Genomic DNA, 7236 nt, shown 5'->3' with positions numbered 1-7236 from the left:
GAAGATGTACTCACTCAGTTTCAGTAAACAAGGATTCTGTCAGGAATTGGGCAAGAAGCCATTTGTATCATTTCTGTTAGTCTTTCAGTTTTCTACATGTATCCTGAAAATTTTTGTGAGACTGAATTAAAAGACAATGAACTATTTTGTTTGTCAGAGAAATATTTAAAAAAAATAAAACATTCAGATGAAAGCAGTCACTTACTGTTCTGTCATTTACAGTGTGAAAGAACACAGCAGTAACAAGAAGCTGTCTGTGACATCCTGCTTTAGCAGAGTTGCCTTGGAAATTATTTTACCAGGTTCAGCTTCAATGGCAAACAGTGGCCTCTGCAGCCAGGGACTAAGCCAGCCAAGCTATATCTTAAGCTAGCAAAAGAATTTGGCATGATTTGCCTCAGTGGTTTTCAAACTCACATTGGGGTCAGGTATCCTGCATGTCAGATATTTACATTAGGACTCTTAGCAGTGGCAAAAATTATAATTATGAAGTAACAATAAAAATAATTCTATGGCTGACAGTGACTACACCATGAAGAAGACTATTAAAGAGCTGCAGAATTAGGAAGGTTGAGAAACACTGATCTATATGGTACTGGTTTTGTAGTCACACAAAATGATAGAATGATGTATTAATGATGTCTTGTAGCAATGTTACAGAAAGTCATTGAGGCCACACATTGTATAACACAATTACATTCTCTACATAGAGATCTTTAGAAATATGTAGATAAGGCTGTGAAGGTGAAGTCTCAGGGCAGTGGAAGGCAGTGGCATCTTGGGGATGCCAGAAATATGAGACATTTTTAAATGAAAGCTTAAAGGTTAGGATTGGGTCAGCCACCTCAAGAGAAAAGACACATGTACCACCAGTAACAAAACTAGAGGATGGTTGCTACCTGCTGTCGTCTGAAGAAGAAATGCTCCCTGTAGGCAAACAAATATCAATAAGTTTCCTAATTTTTGATTCTACTTCAGAAGCCTGAGGAATCTTTAGGTGGTATGTTTGGGAGTAGGGGCACAATAGACTTTAATGTTTATAGTCTGACCCTCCTTCTTATCTCTGTTTCTTTTCCTCCAAGGGATGAGGAAGAATGAAAAACCCAATCACACATTCCTACAAACACAAAATGCTCACTGTCATGATTTTTCTACTACAATGGATGTTATTTACTCAAATCATGAACAAAACTAGGCCCTCCATGCTGTATGTTATCTTCACAGATATTCAGTTACAAAAAGGAGAAAAGTAACTAATACTGTATATATGTATGCTTTGTATTTATGCATAATGTCTGTATGTATGTATGAATGTACGCATATATACACACTAGCCAGTGAGAAAAACTATTATAGTTTCAAAAACAGTGGAGAAGATATTGTTCTAATCAACTCTGTACAAATGCCACTGCTTATAATTCATTTGCTCATCCCCAACTAGAGCCAAGTTTGCTAGAAAGCTTTCTTCTATACTTTTGAAGAAAGGATAGTTTTCTGGGGACTCAAGATGCTAATAAGAAAACCTGCTTTGATATATCGGCATCATCTTACATTTCTCCTAATATACTTAAATGTCATAGGTACAACTTGTTTACAAGCATATATTCATTCATTTTATTTCACTTAATTGGCCAATGTATGATAATTTCTTAGACCATGATTGATATATCTACACTATAATTTGTATCTATATTATAATTCCTTATTATGTAGTTCATGTGTATAACTATTATAGAAGAATAGATAATATCCACATAGTTTGTATGGGATAAAAAATTGACAGTACAACTTAAAATGACTCTACTTTTCAGAAACGAATTTATTTTTGACTTCAAACTATATTTAAATCACATAGTATGTGAATTATGTATGGACCCGTACCCATTTAAAAAAGTTTGTGTAATTAAAGTTTATAAACTGTATTTTTTATATGTTTTGACTGCTGAAAGCTTTATCTACATAAAACTTCTATATAAAAAGTATAGCCATGAATGTGTTTTTTCCTGAGAACCTCTCTTTTCTGGAGATAGCTATTTAAATTACCATGCTCACAATTTTTAATGCTTAACTTCAGCTGAAGGTGATTACTGAATTTTAGTTTTAGATGTATAATTTAAATATTTTAAACAAATATCTACTAGTATCTTTCTGGTAAATATATTCTTTGAAACATTGAGAGGTAGTAATTTATTTTGATGTATTTCTAATATATTCTATAATAAGTACTAAAATTCAATAGTATGGAAACAAGGTTCACTTTCTTTAACACATGGAAAGAAAAAAATTCACATAAAGCTGAGTATGATCAATTATGGAAGATGCCTGTGCATCATTGCCTACCTAGCAACTGAATGATCTTCACTTTGTTTGTCCAGTGTTCAAATGACAAGTGCAAGAGATGCTGCAACTATATTCTAACAGATGTCCATCTATCATCAGCAATGAGCAAGAATTTGGAATTTTTACTCCTTCATACCAAACCATTAGATTTTCAATATCAGAATTCTGGTTGGAAGCTGGCCTCTTCTATAGCCCTAGTTTATACAGAAAAAAAAAACTCACTTAATTTATATTACACTTTATATATTTAGTATCTCCAAAATTTGTTTTATAACAATATAAACTGTGAGAAATACTGAAGAAATTTTAATTAATGTAATAAATGCCAGACACCTAAAACTTAGGCAGTTAATACCTATGAAATAAATGTGTGAATATAGTGTTCATGATACTGTTATCTAACCATTTGCTTTATTCAACTGTGATGATCTTGTTCGCACCAGCACAGAGAAAAATACTTGTCTAGTGGTGAGAAAGAAATAGTTCTGTTTTGAATTAATTGAAAAAGGTTTGATGCTGTACATTTTCACCAAATTCCAGGCACAAATTAAGGTGTATCAAAGTCACTGATATTTTTAAGTTAAGTTGATTTGACTAAATTTGAGTTATTGCAAAGAAAATTTAATAAACGGTTCAAACACAAATTTGACTTGTTCCTTTTATGCTACTTTTTCTTTTGGGTAGGGAGTTGATACCAGGGCAAAGTGTTGGACTTGGACGACTGGGAAGTGAGTATACTCAGAGTCCATGGATGGGAAATTCCCAAAAAATCAATATTTTGAAGAAAATATCAATATTGGACATTTAAATTAGGGTATTATTGTTAAACTAAGGAAATCTGTAGAATGTAAGGATGAGGATATATAGATACTCCCTTGTTCAGCTTCAAAGGCATCAGACCCTAGATGAACTAACAAGAATGCCATAATTTAAGAATCAATAATTTAAGACATATCCCTAATTGACTAAAGCAGCTACTATTATCAATTATGTACTATGTCACACTCATTATATGAAATGACTTGTATATATTCAAAATAATTGTATTTCCAAAACTATACTTTGGAAAATTTAGGTTTGTTATTCTTAATATAATGTGGCTCAAAGACATTAGTTCCCGAAGGTAAAGGTAACAAAATTTGTAGTGTCAATTTGAAAGCAGGGTTTTTATATCACCACAGGCTCATATTATTTGTACCTCTATCCTACAGTCAAAAAATGAAAATCATATTTTCTCACTATATTTACTAGTACTACTTGTATTTATAAATGAAATATGTATATACAAAATAAATTATCATTAGACCAAGAAGTTAGTGTTATATATGGCAAGATATGTGATACTCATGACTGTTAGTATGTCTATTAATTTATAGTTATTTTTGTTCTATCACATGAATGATTTTAATTATCCAATTAGTCAAATATATAATCCTGAATATTGTGACTTAGTCATGCCCATTTGTATCTGCATATCTTTTTATCTCATCTTAAAAATAAAGATAGTAATTTCTAAATGTAATAGAAAACCTGTTATGCTTATCAAGTTGACATAAGACTATCTAGCACAGGGGATGATATATCACATATAATCGTAAAAGTATAAGGAACAATTTTAAAATATAAAAACATGATTATTAAAAATTTCACAAGGAGAGTCATAAAATATATACAAATTAAAACAAAATTTTATGTTTGATAAACAATTTTTTTTATTAACTTGAGTATTTCTTATATACATTTCAAGTGTTATTCCCTTTCCCGGTTTCCGGACAAACATCACCCTCCCCCCTCCCCTTCCTTATGGGTGTTCCCCTCCCAAACCTCCCCCCATTGCCACCCTCCCCGCATAGTCTAGTTCACTGGGGGTTCAGTCTTAGCAGGACCCAGGGCTTCCCCTTCCACTGGTGCTCTTATTAGGATATTCATTGCTACCTATGGGGTCAGAGTCCAGGGTCAGTCCATGTATAGTCTTCAGGTAGTAGCTTAGTCCCTGGAAGCTCTGGTTGCTTGACATTGTTGTACTTTTGGGGTCTCGAGCACCTTCAAGCTCTTCCAGTTCTTTCTCTGATTCCTTCAACGGGGGACCTATTCTCAGTTCAGTGGTTTGCTGCTGGCATTCGCCTCTGAATTTGCTGTATTCTGGCTGTGTCTCTCAGGAGCGATCTACATCCGGCTCCTGTCGGTCTGCACTTCTTTGCTTCATCCATCTTGTCTAATTGGGTGGCTGTATATGTATGGGCCACCTGTGGGGCAGGCTCTGAATGGGTGTTCCTTCAGTCTCTGTTTTAATCTTTGCCTCTCCCTTCCCTGCCAAGGGTATTCTTTTTCCTCATTTAAAGAAGGAGTGAAGCATTCACATTTTGATCATCCGTCTTGAGTTTCCTTTGTTCTAGGGATCTAGGGTAATTCAAGCATTTGGGCTAATAGCCACTTATCAATGAGTGCATACCATGTATGTCTTTCTGTGAGTGGGTTAGCTCACTCAGGATGATATTTTCCAGTTCCAACCATTTGCCTACGAATTTCATAAACTCGTTGTTTTTGATAGCTGAGTAATATTCCATTGTGTAGATGTACCACATTTTCTGTATCCATTCCTCTGTTGAAGGGCATCTGGGTTCTTTCCATTTTCTGGCTATTATAAATAAGGCTGCGATGAACATAGTGGAGCACGTGTCTCTTTTATATGTTGAGGCATCTTTTGGGTATATGCCCAAGAGAGGTATGGCTGGATCCTCAGGCAGTTCAATGTCCAATTTTCTGAGGAACCTCCAGACTGATTTCCAGAATGGTTTTACCAGTCTGCAATCCCACCAACAATGGAGGAGTGTTCCTCTTTCTCCACATCCTCGCCAGCATCTGCTGTCACCTGAGTTTTTGATCTTAGCCATTCTCACTGGTGTGAGGTGAAATCTCAGGGTTGTTTTGATTTGCATTTCCCTTATGACTAAAGATGTTGAACATTTCTTTAGGTGTTTCTCAGCCATTCGGCATTGCTCAGCTGTGAATTCTTTGTTTAGCTCTGAACCCCATTTTTTAATAGGGTTATTTGTTTCCCTGCGGTCTAACTTCTTGAGTTCTTTGTATATTTTGGATATAAGGCCTCTATCTGTTATAGGATTGGTAAAGATCTTTTCCCAATCTGTTGGTTGCCGTTTTGTCCTAACCACAGTGTCCTTTGCCTTACAGAAGCTTTGCAGTTTTATGAGATCCCATTTGTCGATTCTTGATCTTAGAGCGTAAGCCATTGGTGTTTTGTTCAGGAAATTTTTTCCAGTGCCCATGTGTTCCAGATGCTTCCCTAGTTTTTCTTCTATTAGTTTGAGTGTGTCTGGTTTGATGTGGAGGTCCTTGATCCACTTGGACTTAAGCTTTGTACAGGGTGATAAGCATGGATCGATCTGCATTCTTCTACATGTTGCCCTCCAGTTGAACCAGCACCATTTGCTGAAAATGCTATCTTTTTTCCATTGGATGGTTTTGGCTCCTTTGTCAAAAATCAAGTGACCATAGGTGTGTGGGTTCATTTCTGGGTCTTCAATTCTATTCCATTGGTCTATCTGTCTGTCTCTGTACCAATACCATGCAGTTTTTATCACTATTGCTGTGTAATACTGCTTGAGTTCAGGGATAGTGATTCCCCCTGAAGTCCTCTTATTGTTGAGGATAGCTTTAGCTATCCTGGGTTTTTTGTTATTCCAGATGAATTTGCAAATTGTTCTGTCTAACTCTTTGAAGAATTGGATTGGTATTTTGATGGGGATTGCATTGAATCTGTAGATTGCTTTTGGTAAAATGTCCATTTTTACTATATTAATCCTGCCAATCCATGAGCATGGGAGATCTTTCCATCTTCTGAGGTCTTCTTCAATTTCTTTCCTCAGTGTCTTGAAGTTCTTATTGTACAGATCTTTTACTTGCTTGGTTAAAGTCACACCGAGGTACTTTATATTATTTGGGTCTATTATGAAGGGTGTCGTTTCCCTAATTTCTTTCTCGGCTTGTTTCTCTTTTGTATAGAGGAAGGCAACTGATTTATTTGAGTTAATTTTGTACCCAGCCACTTTGCTGAAGTTGTTTATCAGCTTTAGTAGTTCTCTGGTGGAACTTTTGGGATCACTTAAATATACTATCATGTCGTCTGCAAATAGTGATATTTTGACCTCTTCTTTTCCGATCTGTATCCCCTTGATCTCCTTTTGTTGTCTGATTGCTCTGGCTAGAACTTCAAGAACTATATTGAATAAGTAGGGAGAGAGTGGGCAGCCTTGTCTAGTCCCTGATTTTAGTGGGATTGCTTCAAGTTTCTCTCCATTTAGTTTAATGTTAGCAACTGGTTTGCTGTATATGGCTTTTACTATGTTTAGGTATGGGCCTTGAATACCTATTCTTTCCAGGACTTTTATCATGAAGGGGTGTTGAATTTTGTCAAATGCTTTCTCAGCATCTAATGAAATGATCATGTGGTTCTGTTCTTTCAGTTTGTTTATATGATGGATCACGTTGATGGTTTTCCGTATATTAAACCATCCCTGCATGCCTGGGATGAAGCCTACTTGATCATGGTGGATGATTGTTTTGATGTGCTCTTGAATTCGGTTTGCCAGAATTTTATTGAGTATTTTTGCGTCGATATTCATAAGGGAAATTGGTCTGAAGTTCTCTTTCTTTGTTGGGTCTTTGTGTGGTTAAGGTATAAGAGTAATTGTGGCTTCATAGAAGGAATTCGGTAGGGCTCCATCTGTTTCAATTTTGTGGAATAGTTTGGATAATATTGGTATAAGGTCTTCTATGAAGGTTTGATAGAATTCTGCACTAAACCCGTCTGGACCTGGGCTCTTTTTGGTTGGGAGACCTTTAATGACTGCTTCTATTTCCTTAGGAGTTATGGGG

This window comes from Rattus norvegicus, chromosome X (genome assembly GCF_036323735.1).
Source record: "Rattus norvegicus strain BN/NHsdMcwi chromosome X, GRCr8, whole genome shotgun sequence".
Lineage (NCBI taxonomy): Eukaryota > Metazoa > Chordata > Mammalia > Rodentia > Muridae > Rattus > Rattus norvegicus.
The sequence above is the reverse complement of the archived record's forward strand: the minus strand, read 5'-3'. Positions refer to the sequence as shown.